General features: G+C 36.2%; 1 protein-coding gene across 2 annotated transcripts in view; it reads right to left on the bottom strand.

Annotated features, from left to right (window-relative positions):
* LOC114658490 (chemokine-like protein TAFA-2) overlaps positions 1 to 19,931 on the bottom strand; it is a 636,259-nt gene extending 616,328 nt beyond the window's left edge. Inside the window, exon 1 of one of the 2 annotated variants that reach the window (XM_028810567.2) lies at positions 19,066 to 19,931. The gene's annotated coding sequence lies outside the window, so the exon portion shown is untranslated. Of the gene's footprint in view, positions 1 to 18,417; positions 18,699 to 19,065 lie in introns of those variants that run through there. The other variant, XM_051928696.1, reaches the window with a different exon arrangement.
* Positions 19,932 to 21,410: the final 1,479 nt, after the last annotated feature.

Here is a 21,410-nt window from a genome sequence, read left to right as displayed (position 1 = left end):
CCAGCAACACTGAACTGTGAATGTCCATATAATACAACTGTTTAAACTGTGCCAAAGAAGACATAACATGAGCATCTGCAATGCTAATCAGTTTGTACTATTGATTCAGTATTACTGACTATTCTGTAGCTCACTTATTGTATTGTTAAGTTAGTACTTGTTCTTTCTTGAGTATAGTGTAAGTTTATTTGATATATTTATATTTTTATTTCATATTGTTGCAACCTTATCATCATTGCTATGTTTAGCAATCTGTGTCTGCCATACTCTTCTGCTGTACCATATATTTATTGTTACTATGTATACTATATATTGTTACCATATGTTTATTGTTATTTATTGTGAATTTCCCCTTGGGATTAATAAAGTATCTATCTATCTATCTATCTATCTATCTATCTATCTATCTATCTATCTATCTATCTACTGCATTTTTGAAGTTTTTGTATTGGTGTTACCAGCAAAACCAATTTTGTACAGCAATATAAGGTATAATGCCAATAAATATACATGTAAATAATGTATATATACAGGCAAACCTACGGTTGGTGTAAATGAGCGTATTTACATGATTGTGCCATGTAATGGTTTGGCACCCCGTCCATACTAGTCAAACCACTAGTATGCATTGTGCACTGATTCTAGAGCAGGGCTGGGCAATGTCGGTCAAGGAGAGCCGCAGTGGCTGCAGGTTTTTGTTCCAAACCAGTTTCTTAATGAGAAGTCAGTTATTGCTGATGAAGTACTTATTGCTCAAGTGACATTTTGATGCTTCATTTTAGTGGTCTTGCTTGTTAAGGTTCCCCACCCTTAATTGCTTATTTCAATCTTAAAGAGCTGCATTCACTGTTTTAATGGCTCCTTATTAGCAATAAGGTGTAAATGACAAAGCAGCCAATTGTTTTCCATCTAACTTGTTTCCATTCACATATCTGTGGTTTCATCTTGCACTGTTTGATTTAATAAAACACTTCATAGAAAAATGTGACAGACTGAAAAATCAAACGTTTTAAGCTTCAAATCATTTGGACGACATCCTTGGAAAGGAAAAAAATCTATGATATAAGAACCTTACATTGTAGACTAACATAAAATTAAATAAGGTCTGTGATTGGCAAGGACTGGTTTCTAATTAAGCAATTGGGTTGGAATGAAAACCTGTAGCCACTGCAACTCTCCAGGACCGACATTGCCCACCCCTGTTCTAGAGTCTTGTATTGCAGAGATGTTTTGCTAATGACAAAAATTACCCAGGGCATAGAATGTGGACCCAAAGTAGTGGAGATTTTATTTTCCAGAATGTAAAGTTGTGGTGTGATTTATACTGATTACTAACTGACTCTTATGAGCTGTTAGTATTGTGGACAGCAGCCAAGTTGACTTAATGTAAATTAATTTTTCAGAGTATGCATGTATATAATGCATTCACACTGTACATGAATACGTGCATACAGACGTGGTGCATGATGCAATGTGAATAATGTACACTAGCAGTAGTAAGCTAGCACGTAGAAGGTATGCAGTATGATACAATGATACTAGCCACACTTACAGTACTTATCAACCCAATAAAACTTTTGACTTACTGACCCAATAAAACTCTTGCCTGAAGGAATTTACCTTACAGACAACATCTGAGTTTGAGTTGTGAGAGCACAATTTATGTATGATAGTATCTAATTCATATCGAGATGCTGGACATATTTATTTAGTCATATGGAGATGCTAGACGTTTGAACAAATGGCAGTTCAGCATAAACAAAGCTCGCTGTTACTATCCACTTAATTCTTCTAAAATAACATCAAAACTAGTTTTGAAAGTCCCTAAAATCCTACTGTCTACCACACTACTTGGGCATACTTACTTACCTACCCAATAAAGGAGATGATTTGTTTCCTGCCTTCCATATGTTGCCCCCTGGATGAACTTTGGCCCATGACCCTGAACAATATTAATGGGGTTTGATAATGTATAAATGGACGGTTGATGGATAGGATGGAGGGCCAAAATATATACTGATGGTGCTGTGTGAACTCCTAATTCGTTACATGTACACCATTATTAGACCCATCTCTGCACCATATTTTAAAAGTGCAAGTCATAGCCGCAGACTCTACATTCAGGCTACTTTCTTCAAGCCAGGCTGTCATTGTATCTAATAACTCCATGAAATGCTAAATTACTGAACAACCCTTTTATTTTAAACTGACATGTTCTTTTCCAGTTTTATATGCAGAAGTTGAGGATTTTGAATTACCTCGCAGTTCAGGGCTTTTTAACACAATCCATGGAGGTTCTCATTGCACTGTCTCTGAACTGCATGATGCTTCCATCCAACACGGTCAGTTCTGACTAATAATCTCTTATATATATTTCCAACAGCCAACATGGCATTTCTCATTTCCTATTCATCCTCTTCCAAACCCTTCCCCACACTGCCTGCATAATACATCCAACAATTACTCGAGGTGCTGCCACAACAGTAAAGTAGCTTTACCATTTTTGCGAGAGCCACTTGTGTCTTTACAACAGCTTCTTGCACAGCAAACATCAGAAGCTAAAAATTATCGTGAACACATTTGAGAATACAACTCTTCTCTAGTGTTTGCTTCCATGGGTGCACACATAACTCAACCTCCTGGCCACGGACCATACTGTTTTAAAATACATGGGCAAATTTATCACCAAATCTCTCCACTATATGCTAACACTTCTACCTCTCCAGGATATGGACAGTTGTATGTTTTTGACACAGCGCAAGCTACTGAAGTACGCTTACAAAATAAAGCAAACTCAACTATCTCTGATTACATCAACAAGATCTGCGTGTGGAACAATACAAAGGACTATCAGATGCCCTGCAAGCAAACACTGAAAATAACAACGTACGTGTAGGCAAAATGATCATATTACCATCCACATTTCCAGAAAGTCCAAGATACATGCAACAAAACTATCAGGATGCCATGACCATAGTACGTAAATATGGAAAGCCTGATTTATTTATCACTTTCACATGTAATCCTGCTTGGCCTGAAATTCTACATGCATTGTCGGATACCCAAAGACCAGAGCACAGACCTGATATTGTAGTACAAGTCTTTTGGATTAACCTGCAGGAATTACTTAGAGACATTCTACAACAACATCTTTTTGGGGTTGTTATTGATTATATTTATGTAATCGAATTTCAGAAGCTTCAGTTGTACGTGGCTTTTTCTAGGGTTATATATTTCGACTCATTATCTGTCGTCTCCACCAAAACACCTATTCACAACTGCATCTTTCAAGAAGTATTTATTTCTTCTTGATTTCTGAATTCCTTTCTCACCATTTTCCATTCCTATTCTTACACCACCGTATGGTACGGCAGGCATCGGCTAGTGAATAATAAAAGTTTCTCTTTCAGGGCTCTTTGTATGGAGCAATGTCTGCTTATTGCAGGTTAACCCCCACATTTTAAAAGTATTTGGAGCAGTACATGGCATATCAAACAGACAAAATACAATTCTGTGAAATCAGAGATTTCACAAAATTGTTAATTTCTTTGAGGTCAGAAATCAGAAACTACAGTTGCTTACATGTATTTTTTAGAATGGAAGCATGGACAGGTTAAGTGACTTGCTCAGGGTCATATATTAATACCTTTTGAGCATGTCTTAGGAACTACAATACACTAACTGCCACTAAGACATACACGTTAAAAATGCTACAAATATCGAATACTAAAAAGGGTTGTGTGGGGTTGGCAATAGTTTTAACACTAAAGATGGCATGTCTGTGATGTGGGGGTATAGGAGGATCAGTATTCCTCTTAAATGCTCTTGGCTTTGAGAGTTAAAACTGTTACGAACTGTTGTATGAGGATTTCAGGTAAATTGAAACACTATCTCTAAGTTTGCCTGTAATATACGGCACTCAGACACAGACAAAACACACAAAAATCACAGGTGGCGCAGTGGTAGTGCTGCTGCTTTGCAGTAAGGAGACTGTGGAAGATTGTGGGTTCCTCCCTGTGTGGATAGCGCTTTGAGTACTGAGAAAAGCGCTATATAAATGTAATGAATTATTATTATTATTATATATTATATAAACAAAGGTAAACAAAAACTCATTTAGTTTTTATTTAGAAATATTGACATAATACTATTATAGAATAGGATATCAGGTATGGACACCTTAAACCCTTCACATGACTATTAGAGTTTTCAGTATGACTAAAATATACAGTGAATATATTGATAAAGTATACAGTATATGAAAAGAATGAGGACTTTTTTCTTTAGATTGGTGTGAAGGGAGTACCAAGGGTGATTTGTGCTAATCTGTTGCATGCCAGATGCAGCTATGGAAAGACACTAACTATAGTATATTTAGAAATACATACACAGAGTGGGAGGTATGAGGTTCCTCTAGGCTGTCTTAAGGGAGAGTATTCAAACCATATCATAGAAAGGCTCACTGATTGTTACTGAGAAGAAACATGATGCCCAAGACTGAACATGCAGTATTTCCAGTAAAGGCAACATTTTCATACAAATCCGGACTTCTCAGGCATGTAATCTCCACTGAGCCTTAAACAGTCACTTCACCTACTTTGTAAGATTTCATTGCCAATTACCATAGTGTTTATAAATCATGGAGTAACCAGTCTAAGGCTGTTAGTAGGGAAGAGGAAACTTTTTCAAAAATATTAACCCAGGTAGTTGTTTTGTACACACTGACATTGTACAGTCAGGGTGATTCTGCCCCTCCCACAGCACTTTGTTTTATATGGTGTGCTGCACCTGCAGTGCTGCCTGTCTATTTGAGTGACATATACACACAGATAAAGAAGTCTGATTTTTCTTCCTGTCTGTGCCATTTTGCTTGGACTCTGGTTAACTTCAGGTACTACCCCATCATAATTAACGGCACCCACTATATATAAAACAACTGCAGTGATTGCACCTCTCAATATTTGCTATTAGATGCTGTCTAACAGATAATCCTGCTAAACACTGGTGAGCTTTAAAAATAAAATGGGCATCTAGTTTTCTTGAAAGAGTAATAAATCTCTTTTACAGGACACATTTTCCAAACAAACAAAAGCTGCTGAAAGCAGTTTTCAACATGGCATATGCTACTTATATAAAAAAAAATATCTTGAGGCTGAAGAGAATGAAGTACAGGGAGAATCAGACCAGAGGTATCATGTGCATAGGGACTCAGGGGGGCATGAGCTTATAATTGGAAAAGAGCTTTATAAGGAATAAAATGAACTGAATATGCTCTCTCACTTTCTGGGAAAAAGATAGATAAAAGCCAGAAACTGTTGCAAATATTACAGAAAACCCGGACATTATCATTATTAAATTTGGAATACTTCAGCTACTTGTTATATTTATGAGTCACCTAGCAGATACCCTTGAAAAAAACTAAGGAATGGACAAGAGATGCTGGATGTCAAACAAATGTTTTCAGAAAACTAAGCAGTAGAAAGGATAAAGCCAACAAATAGAGAGCTTGTAAAAACACTTTCTGTAGTCAGCTAATAGAAGGCTTACGTTATCCATATATTCATTATATATTTCTAATATATAGTTAGGTCCATAAATATATGGACAGAGACCAAGGGATTGTGTTAAAAAATGCTTCAGTTGCCTCACATTTTTATGCAATCGTTTTGTTCACCCCACTGAATTAAAGCTGAAAGTCTGCACTTCAACTGCATCTGAGTTGTTTCATTTAAAATTCATTGTGGTAATGTACAGAACCAAAATTAGAAAAAAGTTGTCTCTGTCCAAATATTTATGGACCTAACTGTATAATGTCACCTGCAGCAGCATAGTGGTACTAAGGTTAATGTTTCTTCCTCAAATGGTCTACTTATTCTATGAGAAGTTTGCACATTATTCCCATGCCTGCAGAAGCTTACAAAGTATAATTTCCTCCCAAATGCCAACCATATACACTTCAGAAAGCGTCATCCACCCAAAGCTAAGCATGTTCCGCCCAGGCCTGTACTTGGATGTGAGACCAGGAAAAGCTTGGGTTGCTGCTGGAAGAGATGTTACCCTGTGGTCTGAATGTGGATGCCAATGCCCTAGTGCAGTGACAGGGACACTGTGCTGTAAGCATGGTACCATCCATTGGATGAGAAGTAAAACCGAGATCCTGCCTTTGTGGTCGTAAAAGATTCTTGGGCATTCTTTGTAAATAGTGGAGTGTATCCCGATGTCCAGGCTAACTTGTCCTCCATGGCCTAGTCATTCTGGCCCCCTAATCATCCTCTGTCTCGAATTGACTATCTCTCTCACCACTTCACCACCTAACAGGTAATGTGTGGTGAGTGTACTGTCACAGAAATGGCTGCTGTCACATCATCTAGGTGGACGCTACATATTAGTGTTGGTTGAAATGGCTCTCCACTCACTAAAGCATTTTGATTAGTGAGAAAAGTGCTACATACTGTAAATGTAAAGAATTATTATTATTATTATTTATATATGTAGATTGAGCAGTTTCTCTATGCTGGACTAGTGTGCATGGGTGTGCCACATGACAGACTAATATTCCATTCTGAGGTAGTTCTGCTCTTCTACTCAATGCTGCTAGGATGGGCTCTGACTCACTATGAACCAGCAATGGAATAACCATCGTCAGAAAAGGCATGAAGTGTGAAAGAACGCTCATTAATGCCTATGCTTCCTCAGACGTTTGAGTAAAAGCTCAGATTTCTCAATCTGTTCTACAGCTGACCAGTGGAATCCATCCTCACTGGCTAAGTATCATGGTTCACAAAGATATTACTAGTACCTAGATACCTTCTGTCCAGACATACTTAATATACACCATCTTAGAAAGTGAAACAACATCACTAAAGACCTCACTGCAGATCTTATACTGCAGTATTTTTTCTCCCTGGACCATCCTGGTGAGCAATATAGGACCACTATATATATATAATATTTTGTGCATGCTGTGTTATTTTAATGTGTCTTTAGTTGTTGTTACTGTTAATATTCTGAGGAGACATGCAAGTAAGAATTTCACTATATTCACATAAAATGCACATATGGCAATAAACCTGAACTTAAAATTCATAGTCTATTCTACCATACTATCTACAATATTATTATTATTATAGTGCCACCAGTACTGTCTTACCATGTAATTTCACCATGAAACATTTGACAACTCTGCTTCCTTAATTGTAAACACTTCTTTTTTATTATACACATAATTATATCTTCCAATTCCATTTAATTCAATCTACTATAGTACTATTGTGCTTTTTTTCTGCAGTATTCTCAGAGCCCTTGAATGTTCACAACTCTAATATATCAACAGTAAATAACAAATCATAAAACACATACATTAACAAAAAATTAAAGCAAACTGAGCAATTTCAATGATTAAAAAGAACAAATCTTGACAATATGAAGTCTTTTAAAATGATAATTGAGATATGGCCAGTTAACGATGGAGGAGATGATAACAAAAACTCCAGTCAACAGAATTCCTTAAAAAAAGAAATAACTGTCATTTATAGACACATTTTTTATGACCAAGGCCAATGGGCCATCCTCTCGCTCTTAGGCATTCTGTAATGTCATGTCTATTGTGGACAGTGTCATAAGGCGCAGATTATTTGTCACTTGTAACACAAAATACAATACCACATTAACAGTGAAAGCCATAATATTGTCTCAACTTGTACAAAACCCAAACAATCTAAAGATAAAGTAAAAAGCAACCTCTATATTTACCTTATGCTCTCAGACATACAAGTCAGGTGAAATCGCTTCTGTCTTACTGGATATACAATGTCTGCATTTCACCTTCACCTTCCGCGAAACAGAAAGAGCTGCTTCAGGTCTGCAAACATCTTTATCTCCTGCTTATGATTTTTTTTAAATGGTCAGGTAATAAATGTGACGGGAATAAAGTAATATGGAACATATTTAAAATCCCCTTCATAGTATGTCCTTTGATGACACTGCCTTTTTCTGTCTTTCAAATGACAGCTGCAGTTGAACTGAACAGAGTATTAGAATAATGATTCTAATTCTTTATTCATGCTTGGCATTTAATTATTAATCTAATATTGATTCCAAAAATAGGCCCAATGTGTCTATTCCCTTATAAAGAGTAGGCCATTTATTTCAGGACATGGTGACACAATTTAGCACCACTATAGATCAGGAGTTCACATTATCGGATTCAAATGCATATTCTGATTAAATAATGTTACAGTAGCCAATTTAAGAGCAAGAAACTATACAGAACAAACGTATATATCAGTGAAATACTTTGCAAAAGAAATAACCATAAGATATTCTGAGGTAAAATCAAATTTTCATAATATACACCGATAGTATTCTAGAAGCAATATTCATTGACTGAAAATTTCTACTCCAGCGTTAATTTTGCAGTTAAACTGTGAATTACATACTCACAGACATCAGTGAACATTAAAAGGAAACCCATTTAAGAGACTAGCAAGAAGAACTTCCTTACACAAAATGTTGTGGGAATTGTGAACAGATTGCCAAGTAATAGTTTTTGAAGTGGAAATTTTTGCCAGGTTTTAAATAGCAACTGGATGTAATATTGGGAAAACCTCGTTATTCCATCACAGAACAAGCCTAAGTAAGTGTATAGTCTCTTCTTGTCTGTAAAATTTGTTTTGATATTTCCCAATCCATTTTCTAAACTTGCTTTTCCTGTTAAAGAATTATGGGGAGTTGGAGCTTCTCCAAAGAAGTCTGAATGCATGGCATGGGGCAAATGGAATTCTAGTTCATCATGGAGTGTACACACACACACACTCATTCATACTGAGCCAATGTATAGTCTCCAACTGACATAACTCACGCATCTATGGGACGCAGGAGGAAACCAAAGTACTCCAAGAAAATGAATTCAGATGTTAACTTAATGTGTGTTGAGCAGACCGTTTATCATTTTCTAATGTGTTTGTAAGACCTCACAAACAGGATATTTGATGTTGCAGGCTTTATAGCTTGCTGTGTAGGAGCGTTGGAGGAATGCAAGTAACTCTAATATTGCGAGCCCTAATGTGTGATAGCACGGCAAATCATGGCATTAGTAGACATTTTAATTTAGGGCTGGAGAGTGTTTCTCCACTAGGTTTGCAACGGCAATAATTTTCATTGTAGCCAGCCTTTTAATCAATGGCTACATTTAATGTGTACATGAACAGCTTAATTTAATTATACCCATTGTTCATTTCTGCTTTGAATTCAGAATTACCTTGTAAATTTAAAAGTGATTTACTCATCTTTATTTCTCATCGAGTATTTAAGGTATGGTAACATCTAAACATATTTTTTTTCCTTTTCACTCACTCAAAGTTTTTTCAGCTCAGTCAGATAAATGCAGTACACTGAACTGTAATACATTATATATTATTCAAACTGCCTCTACAGGTTCAAATTCTGCACCAAGTCACAATCTATGTGGAACCTGCTTGGTCTCGTCAGGTCAGCATTGTTTTTTGTTTTGAGCATTCTGCTTTTACTACTTCATTCCAAAGAACATAAGAAGTATGATAAATGAGCTGAGGCCATTTAGTCCATCAAGATGCACATCTTATGTTAACTGGAAATTCTAAACTGGCCCCATATGGCTCCAGCAGACCCCTGTGACCCTGTGTTAAGCTATAGCGGGTTGGAAAATGACTGACTGACAGACTGGCCCCATATGAGAAGGTACCACATTGGACTGGTGTCCCCATTGAGTGTTGGTTCCTGCTTGGTGCTGTCAGCATAGGCTTTGACTCTGAACTGTATTAAGCAGTTTTGGGAATCCTATGAGAAAAATTGAAATAGTTGGCTTTATAATTTTAAAAAAATATTTTACAGTTGCACATTGTTATATAAAATACATCAATACTTTTATTGCCTTTGTTTTTAACTCTAACAGCATTGTAATTTATTCTTACTTACAGTAACATTTCTCTTTATAAAATCACAGAGTGCAGTACCTATTGCAATTATGACTTTAACATGTTCAACATAAAGACCCCTACAAATAAGAGGCAGAGAGGACCCACTAAACAAATATGTTGATAATGTTTTCTCTAACCTGGCTAATTGTTGTATCACTGTAAATATCAATCTGTTCATCCATTTACCAACATTCTTAATTCAGTTCATAATCACGGGGAACAATTTTTTGCAAAGCAGGAACTAGGCTTGTTTGGGGTACCAATGTATCCAAACTCACCCTCACCCTTGTACCTACATTCATCAATAGAGTTGCCACAAAACTAATATGGACATTTGAGATATTGTAGGAGAAAAAACAGTATACCTGGAAAAAAAACTTTGCAGATGCATAGAGAAGGTGCAAAATACACCCCAACAGTGATTGGACTGTAATCATGTATAAATAATGTCGATCGATAAGCACATGACTGTAAGAATTTCACTGCACTCGGTACACATGACAATAATGACCCTATAAATAAATTTGTACGATACGGAGAAGTGCTATAGCACACTGGCATGTACTTTATTTTTAAGACAGATTATATTCTATTTGGTATTACAAAAACTGCGCATAGGTTAACAAACACAATAGACTGAAAATAAAACAATAAAATGTTATACTCTCCAATTAAATATCCATCTATGTTTTTTCCAAACCCATTTGTTCTAAACAAGGGTCAAAGTAGGTCTGGGCCTAACACTCTTAAAAATAAAGGTGCCAGAGCTGCTCTTCTGAGCAATGCCATAGGAGAACCATTTTTGGTTCCCAAGAGACCCATTCACATTTTAGATCCATAACAGGCTCCATACAGTAATTAACCACGGCTAGATGGCAACAAATTCTGGGTCCCAGTCCGGGTGGTTTGTTGTGTGGTGGGTACAGTAACACGCTATCGATGCATGCTACAAGATTTTAAAATGACTCTTGATGCCTACACTCTTAAAAGTACTTGTTCTTTAATGACATTTTTTGGTTCTTTATAGTGTTGAGTGGCTCCTAGTTAAACTTTTGTTTGTCAAAGCACCATTTCGTTCTGGAAAGTGTTCTTTGCATATGAAATTAGTCCTTTGTGCTTTGAAAAACTTCCTAATATGTAGGAAAAAAAAAGCTGAAATCTTTAATGTATGATAGGCTACCTAGCATGACACTAACACATTAAGAAAATCTGAACTTAGCCTGTTATGTTATTGTATGCAGCAACTGTCTTGCAAAAATTAGGTGCCTATTATTTCACAAATCTGTTACCATCTGTTCGTTGTTATTTACTGTATGGACCCTTGACATCTTAATAAATAAATAGTTCTATCTGTTACTTTCATGTGGGTGGTTCTTTTAGGAACCAAAAATGGTCCCCCTATGGCACTGCTCTGAAGAACCACTCTGGCAGCTTTACTTTGAAGAGCGTACAATACCACAGGCCAAGTACCAGGTTTTCTTAATTTGTTAGTGTCCTGTTAGGAAGCCTACCATACATTAAAGATTTCAGGTTTTTTCTACACATTAAGAACTACTTCAAAGCAAAGAAAAAAACTTTATATGTAAAGAACACTTCCCAGAATGAAATGGAGCCTTTCAAGGAATAGCTCTATGAGGAAGCGCACAACCCTGTAAAGAACTATAAGGTACCATTAAATGATAATATTTGTAAGACTGTAACAGCAGTTAATGAAAGTGTTAAAGTCAACTGTGCACACAAAGTACATGTTAATATTAAACATGGTGACATTTGTATATGTAAAACATATTTGTATAGTCTTGAAGAGTGGAAAGAACATTTTATTTTTATAGTTTTGAAATGGAGTGGAATAACAAAGAATGGAAAGAATGGCCAAATATGCATTTTTTCTACATTACCACTGAAGGTGCAAAAAACAAAAATACAAACAGTTGTTTGCCAGTATTTTTTATTTTTCTAACTATACATGAAAATATATCAACTATAAATTTTGACATATTGCAATTGTTTTTCGCAAAACACATACAAATCTGGCCATTTCATTTGTAAAGAAGCAGACAATTTCCTTAAATGTTCAAAAATGATTACAGACACATCATACTTTTTAAAATGTTACACTTCATTTTACTTTATTTTTTATTTTAATTTTATGAAAGAACTTCTAATTCAAAGGGCAATTTATACGGAAGTTGCTTAGCTTATTAATCTTAGTGATACTGCCTTGTGTTTACATTTTTTTAATCAGATTTTAGATGCAGTGTCATTCAATTACCAGAGAAAGAGCACGTTACTAGTTTAACCAACTCTTACACCCAAGGAAAAATTGATAGCACTTCAGTCATCTACACGCCATTGCAAGCAAAAGAAAACTACATCGCATACAATTTAAGAAAACTGCCACAAAATATTTAGCAGGCAATTCATCTGCCTATAAATGTTCATCTGAATATTTATAAGCATCCTATTAGCATATCCTTTTTTTCTCCTTGCTTTTGAGCTACAACAAACCCGACACTCTTAATAACTGGGTGTGTGCCAGAAGGTGGGACGGTGTTGTATTATTATTTCCATATTGAGAACTAAAAATCTGCTCTTGATTTAAAGAAACACATGTTGTCCCATTGCCTGTGTACAAGCAAGCTGGCCTCACCTGAAGGTCACAAAAGGCAAGGTAGGAAGAGGTTATGTGAAAAATGAAAGTAATGACATTACGCGTCCTTCTTAGAGGCTGTTTGCAGCTAAATAACCTTTCAAAACTTTAAAAGGTTTTACTTGACTGCATGTCAGCTGGCACCAAATGGTACATCTCCTTGAACCTAAGGCATCATTTCAGATGCTGTTTGCATAACTACGCCCATTTCTCCTTGAATCACCTACATTAGTGAGTCCACCTCCATAGATTAACATTTTCATTAAAGCTTGAATGAAAAACTTTGAAACAAGCTCTGAAGACAAGATAAATGAACTATGCTGCTCTAGCAGTCAAAGAAACTCCCCTTTAACTTTAACAAATTTAAACAAATTTACACAAACATAAGATAACCTTTTACCAAAGTCAAATTATGCCACTGAAATTATTGAATACATTAAGCCTTCAATATGGATATGCATATAAAATATGATTTAAGTTGCTTAGAGCAATCAGTGCCTATCAATAATGATAATGATTAATTATTTCACCGATTTATGTGCAGTTCTGGATCTCAATAATTAAAGGATAGTGTAATTTATCAGCCTTTCTGTCTCGGTTTTATTGCTTTCTACTTTAAATAAGTTATATTGCAAATTTTGTTATCAATTTTAAACTGACTGCAGCAAAAAGTAAATCAGGACCACAGCAAGACTGGGATGCTGGTCACACACAAGCACAGGTCTGTCCACTCAAGCCACATTCACAGACTCATTCACAGTGAATGTATGAACACTTAGGAAAGAACTCATTAAAGCAAAAACAGGCCCAGCGTCTCGTTACTGTCTATCGTTAATACTGTACAAGCAAAAAAATCTGGAAATGTGTTTGAAGAAACACTTTCCAATTCGATGCAAGATGTCTATATTTTAGATAGCATAGTCAGATGTGAACTGTTGGCATTTGGATGTTCTTAATGAATTTGGAAATTGAAGTATGTGTCTTTTCCACTAGCATATACTGTAATTTTGTCCCAGAGACGGATTTACACATAGATTGTAAATTGAACATATATTATGTTTGAAAGAATTTGATCTTATTTCTTTATATATGCGCTCGTTTATATATATAGACTTTAATTGAAGCAAATAACATTCCATACAATCAAGTGAAACTTAACAAACCAAATTCAACCACCACCCATAATTTCTTACTGGGGAATATGACATTCATGAGCAGACATAATGAATAACAATATCATTTAATATAAAGATGGAGCGTTTCTTAGTGTAAAAGAGGTCATTTTATGCCAGCATGAATATATTAGTGTCCATCCATTCATCCTTTACTTAAACTGCTTTATTGCTTCTGTGCTAGGGGTGATATTTTGTATTCACAATTTTTATTAAGAATAATAGAGATGATTGGCTAATACCATTCTGATTGCCAAGAATATCAATGGATTTATCCTGATATCACTGATCATAAAATTGTTAAATTGAAAAAGTAACTACAACCTATGGATCCGGTCTTGAGCTGATTAAATGAGTTTTAATAGAATTACAACCCAATTGTCTTTTTATTTTGTGTAGGGATTTTTAAAGTGCCAGTGCATAATCTCTGTCTTTTATAAATATTGTTTTTCATACCTGTGAAAGAAACAAATCTGTTTGAAAGCAGCTGATCGTAATATCATAAATGAAAGGTTGCCACAAGACAAAGATTCAGAGTGCATGCAGAACATGTTAAATGCATATTGCTGCTATCATACCCTGTAATATTTATTGGCTTCACTTTTATTTTTGCTACAGGAAAACAGAACAGCAAGGAACAAACTTGCTTATGCTATTATCTTTAACTAGTAGCTATTCTTATTTTTGGTTGAATAAAAATAAGAAGCTATCAGTCATCAAAAATAAACGGGAAATGATCATGGCAATTCATCACCCAGTTGCTGACTGATGCAGGAGAATGAATGAAAAAGACTGACAATCACAAAAAACACACACTGTGTGCCCCTTTAGGTGTCTGTCTGGCTGTAATAGGACAACAGCATCCATGAACAGGGCACAACACACAAGAAATTATTCCATCCATTTTAGGAACTTGTTTAATTCCGATTTGGGGTCAGAGGAATGAAAGTTATTAAACACAGGTAAATGATTGGACTTAACATGTATGTCAGATTGAAGCGGTTTGTTGGCTTCAAACACCTTAGAGCATAATTCATTGTATGTCAAATACTGCATATAAGAAACTGACAACGTAAAGTAAAATGAACGCTGGTTACCTGCTGTTCAGCTTTACTATTATACACATTTAAAGGACAATGGTGCCTTCCTTTAAACTGAGAATAAGCTTTGCTTTGTACAATTATTTAAAAAGCTTAACATTAGCTTTTAAGTTATAATTCCTATATTATATAAAGCAACAATAGAAAGCTTGATACTGCTTTGAAATGAACTGTTTTAATGACTTACTTAACAAGTGTGTCTAATGACATAAAATGGAAGCATGTAATGCTCACAACAAAGTGGCTAGTGTTCTTTTTCTTGAATAACTGCATAACAGCTTTTACAAACGTAGGTGATCAGAAGTTTCACATTATAAAGATGTGATATATGTATGTGTATATAAATGAAAAGAAAAAGTATTATAGCATAAGCATAACAGCATTCTCACACCTGCTAATCCACTTACGTGACAGGCGGCCGATTGAAGAACAAACCCTGGAAGGGGCGCTATCTATTTCAAAAAACGAGCGATTTTCTCTCCTGTTGAAGGCTTAATCGCTAACGGGTATGATGGCTGTAAAATTTTCCCAACTTTTCGACCACACCATTGGTTGTTCTTCCCTTCTTATACATCAATGACATTGCACAGTCTATTAAAATGAGCGCTATGGCGTTGAGCAGATCTTATAATCGCAAATTAAAAATAAATAAACACCAAGTAAGAAGATAAACTGAGCGACCCGACCTCTACACCAACCTCTTATGCAAACAAAACTGTATTTACGTGTCCTTTTACTGTGTGCGTTGTGTGTGAAAGAGACCATGACTAATGGTATATCCTGCGGATGCGATCCTTTAATAACTTCCACAAAACTGCTCTGATGAATCAGTATCTTCCCTGCTCTCTCTCATTTATTCTGCTGACAATAATAAACTTTATTACTTAACCCTGACAATGAATGTGTCTTGCGAACATCGAAAGCTTACTGATTTAAACATTTAGGCTCGATTCTTTAAAGGCTCTGTTAAAACACAGTTGTGAAACGCCCGCATTTTTTACTGTGCCTTAACAACAATGTGTGATTATACTGACAGCATTCATCCATTATCTGACCCGCATTTCGGATCTTGGAGCTGCTAAGACAGGAACCAGCTCTGGACGGCAGCCAGTTATAAGGACATAACCAGATTAATTTCATTTATCGATGTAGTAACGATAACTGTTTCGTGTATGATTTTTTCCAGGTATCTATAAATCCCGTCTTAAATTGTCTCGCAGTATTTGAAAACTTATGTTGATGATATATGCGGCACTCTAGCAATCCCTTTATTTCGCGATTAACTTTCGTATTTCCAAACGCCCTGTGATCTCAAGAGAGTGTAGTCTGGAGTATATCGCGTGAATCGGTGCTAATCAATTAAAATTATCAATTAAAATATAATCCAGCCAGCCACCTACCCACCCATTCCTAACACATTTAAATGAACTTAATACACAACAATTTTATTCTACAAAATTTCAGCGAAAGGGCAGGAATTAAACTCTTCACGCTTAAATCCAAAAATGAATTTCCACGTATTCTACAGATCAAATTCTATTTAAAACTGATAAGTTAAACTTATTCTAAACATTATTTTATTTTATTTACATTGCAGTTGATTTCCGAATGTGCATTTTTCCATGCGCGCTATAATAATTCTAAGTATGGTGCGAGTCGTAAAAAATAGCGGACAGATAAAAAGAAATCCAAAGTTGAATGAAGTTAAGATTCAATATGTGTAAGACACTTAATGTTGTGCATTATGAAGCTAGATGAATTAAACTAGTATCGAAAGGCTTTTGTAGCACATCTGCTAAACAATTATCAGTATTCATCCCTCTGTCTGTCTTTTACCGATTCTTCCCTTTCCAAGTCTGTTCTACTAACAGGCGCTTTCTGCAGTTTTTGACGACACCGCAGTTTCCTGATGCGCTATCTGCACGTGGTGTGGAAATCTTTTTTCCCCTTAAGTAATCTCAGCTCGTATTGTTCGCACTAACTGTAAGCGTCTCTCGGTTTCTTGCGATCACTGGCCTTAACAGCCGTCGCTACGGCTAAACTGGGACTGACTGAGGCTCCCACGGCGCCTTTCCTCACCTGCTCCTCATTCCTCATTCAGCATCCGATTAGGTGCTGCACATATGGGTGGAATATGTGACGATGTATTGTATATATCAAAAATAATATTTTCTACATTTAGTCATCCATGCAACACACCGAAAGATTGTTGTTCTTCGGCCGTTCATTATGCGCTATCGCTCAAAGAAAGTAATCAGATATATTAAATTGTAACCATGCAATTATGAAGATCGTGTTAGTGATCATTATTGTATATTTATGTTGAACAGTAGTGAAAATTTTAAAAAGTGCAAAAAATTATAAATACGATGGGTTGGTGATTTAGGGTGCGCAGTGGATTTGAAAAGGTTGTAAAGAGCAAATAATGATATTTTATTAGATGATCAGATTATGTCGACAAATGGACTACAGTGTGCTAAACTTGACCAGTTGTGGGTTTAAATCCGGGGTTAAACAAAGCTTTTCGGTTGATAAGATGAAGGCAAGCAAGGGATGGGTGGGGGGTTGGGGTACTTAGTAAACGCCATGCCACAAAATCAAGTAGTTTAGCATTTGGAACTGCATGTAAAATATCACAAATTATGTAAAGTTCGGAAGGGCATCTTGTTATCCCAATGACAAATACTGGCCTAGATGTGTGTGCGTAAACTGGCATTTTTCATAAATAATAATTCAAATGTATGTGTGTGCCATATCTATCTATCTATCTATCTATCTATCTATCTATCTATCTATCTATCTATCTATCTATCTATCTATCTCTCTCTCTCTTTCTTTCTTTCTTTCTTTCTTTCTTTCTTTCTTTCTTTCTTTCTTGATCATCTCTTTTCGTACCCGTCCTATCTATCTATCTATCTATCTATCTATCTATCTATCTATCTATCTATCTATCTATCTATCTATCTATCTATCTATCTATCTATCTATCTATCATTAGTATTAATATGCAGGCCTTTAGAAAATCTGTGCTGACGTCTCATTACTTTCTGCAGAATGCTCCACGGGAATACAATGATCATAATTTCAAAATAAGCAAATATGTTTTAAAACTAAAAGAAAAAGTACAAATAAACTAGTACAGTACTGCATATGTGGATGTGACTGCAGTACAGAGGCCATATGTATTGTTACTCTAATAATTATCAGCTTCCCAGTAATATGCAAAAAAAAAACTACACTTATGAGAGAGCTTTAACATCAGAAGTGCACACATGGTCAAAAATACCAAAATACAGGTTATAATGGGGGAAAAACTTCTTAAAAGAGGAGTTTCAGCACCATGTGATTATTAAAATGTCATTAATGTCATTTCGCAGAATCAATCAAGTTTACATTCCACTGTATGCTTGTGGTAATACCATATGCTCAACTGAAAACACCTAGAATCCGATTCTTAGAAACCCGTGAGATGCAAACTAAGAAAGAAGGCAAAATAACAACAAGCGTCGCAAGGGGAAAAACTAAAAATGGAAACGTACCTGTCCGTACCGGTGTGTAACACATCAGATATTAATATTCCCCGTATAGTTAAAACATCTTGATTCCAACTGAAAAGCCATTCATTAGCTGAATTTCGCAAGCTGTGCAGAGATCTGTGCTGACTATGCGCTAATTTTCACAAATAATCGATAGTATTCAACTAACCTTATCAGCACATAGAACTGATGGTAGATTAAATAATAATAAAGGGCTCCGATTGAGCCGAATTAAAAGGCGCAACTTGACACAGAGTATTGATCTGGGTGCGCATGAGTGCGACTCCAACACCGTTACAAAGTAGAATTGATCTCAGAGGTGTCTACAATTAAAACATTTCATACTTTTCGAAGATCCGCCTTTAAAGTGATGCCACATGCACTCTCGCCTTCACAACTTAATTCTGTCTTTCTTCGTCTTGTGCTCGAGCTGTTGCTGGCGCCTCATTCTATATTTTTTCCAGTTGGCCAGCTACATTTTTACCCTGAACCTGCAAATCGCCTTTATAAAGTAAATATGTCTGCTTAGTCAGCTTTCTCTCAATAATTTAGAACGAGCTAAAACAATGAAGGTTATACAATGCCAAGACGTCAATAAACTGTGATTATTATTATTATTATTATTATTTACTAACTAATTGTATCACTTACCTGCTGCCCCTCTCCCTTTCAATACCTTTCAGCCTCCTTCGTATTACAAAAAGACCATTTCTTAATCCCTTAGCATTCCAGTTTGTCCAGCAGATAACGGTTGTCTCTTGGCCCGAATTTGACGAGGATCCACAAAGGCTTTATCCAGGTCTGGAGTGAATTGCTCTGTTGCTGGAGGGAAGAAGCGGCGCGGCGCAGCGCAGCGCGCCCTCAGATCTCTCCAGAGTCACGGAGTGGGCTCTTCGCTGCCCAAGAGCGCACGGCTAACCGAGGCAAAAAGCAGCTTTCCGTGATCACATACAGCTCATTTTTTCATCACTCATGCATCTACGTTTCCTTCCTTCTTTCTTTATTCGTTTATTTTTTACATCCCAGCCTTTGCTTGTCTATGCCACCTTCACCGGAGAAAGATAATTGGAAGAGTAGATAGCTGTTCCTCTAGGCGCTTTTCTTAAGCGAAATCCGAAAACTTGGTTATACAGAAAGGGTCTCCCCGACTGTCAGGTGACTGTTAAAAAGTACCATGTGTCTGAAGTAATTTCGAGACGACAGCCAGCTTGGGGCTACTGGTCCTTTCTCCTCTGTGCTTCGCTGGAGACTAAGCCCCTTCGCTCCGCATTCAAAAACAACTTCCTACTGCAGATTCCACATCCCCTGAAACGCTGTTTACGATGGGCGCTCCAGTCCCATTAATAGATAATATTGCTCTGCTCAACCGCTGTTAGACCTTCCTCTCTTCTATCTGTCAGGAGCATCATAAAGACTTACCACCGGGCTCGTTCCAGATCGTGGACTGAATAGCAACTCTCTTTTAGAAGCAACTAGCCCTTTACGTCCGAATCGATGCGCCAAGCAGAAGCGCAAGCCATTAAAGGCAGAAAAGCACTTTTAAGAAGATAGAGGGGACTGAAGAAGGTTTCTAGACGGATCCTCACATTTTTTTTAAATATTATTATGATTTTTTGTGATCTCTATATCGAGATGTAGGTTTCACACTTATTTATCTTATTACAACATGCAAATGTAAAAATTTAGAATAATAATAAGTAGTTTCAGATCTTGAGGGTAAAGGTATGAACACACATATTTTATTATAATCCGATATATTGTAATATTTTATTAATTCTCTGTATAAATTTAAGCGCACCCAGTGGAATTGTATAGTCGTCGCACACAGCACCAAGCTTTAGTGTAATCGCATTTTAAATACCGGATTATCAGACAGTGCTGCTTTCTTATCCTCCCACTGAACATTAGACCACTGTCAACATTACAAAGAGCATGTAATAGATCCTAGCAGATTCCTAAATTAATAGCAGTCTAACACATCAAGTACAGTGCAATGTCTCCCTCTTGAGGAATTTTCAAGAATTGTGTATTTATTTTTAATTGGCTGTCCAGATGCAAAGAAAACTTAGTAATGCCATATTGTTATCAAAGCTAACAATCACTTTTATCAAGAGTTGTGTCAGACTAAACATAGAAAAGTTCAGTTTTTATATTATTTATTGCCATACAAAGATGTAAACTTTTGTATTTAATTGAGTAACATTTCAGACTTAATATAAATGAATAAAAGGCAAAGTACTTTCTGAATACTAATAATCAAATGTGATTTAAAGTAACATTTTTATAATTAATGCCTCACTCAACATTAGATTTCTTAAAGTATACAGTATATGTTTCTCTTTCTATAAAAAGTTGCCCCTGTTTGTCAAGTTGACATAAAGACTGGCATACAGTAGGTTTCATCGTAATGAGGCAATATGTGTGAGTGCACCACTTGCTGAGTGAGTTATTGTGCCCAGCAGAAAAGGGCATTGACCCAAGAGAATCAACAAATTGTGATCTCAGAACACTTGTACTCAAGGTGTAAAATATGGTCATCCACAGGGCGTCTGGTATCCAGAATTATCCCTTTTAGACTCAATGAAAGCCACAAAATCAAAAATGTGGGAGGTGCCTTAAAATATTTTTAAAAAAATGTTATGGTGTTATAACTCACTTGGTGCTCATTACTAGGTCTGTGAGAAATATTTTAGCAGTTGACAGCTCTTCACAGGCTGAGTGTGACTACATGCTTGAGTGACAAGAATCTCTCTGGCAAGGAATGAGAGCACATCTTTTGACAAGCCTCAAGAGGATTTTGAAAACAGGGCAAAGACGTTTAGAGAAAAAGCATATAAACAGGATCCCCACACAGCTGCTAGTCGTTGCTTTGGTCTCAGTATTGCTGAAATGTGTAACAGTGGATACAAGAAAGTGATAGATATTGATGAAATGGGCAGTGTTCACTCAGAATGACCTGCTTCTACTCTCCATGCTTTTAACTAACTAGAGCGTGC

The sequence above is a fragment of the Erpetoichthys calabaricus genome, chromosome 1 (assembly GCF_900747795.2).
Source record: "Erpetoichthys calabaricus chromosome 1, fErpCal1.3, whole genome shotgun sequence".
Classification (NCBI taxonomy): domain Eukaryota; kingdom Metazoa; phylum Chordata; class Cladistia; order Polypteriformes; family Polypteridae; genus Erpetoichthys; species Erpetoichthys calabaricus.
Note: the sequence above shows the minus strand (reverse complement) of the source record. Positions and strands in the feature narration are given on the sequence as shown.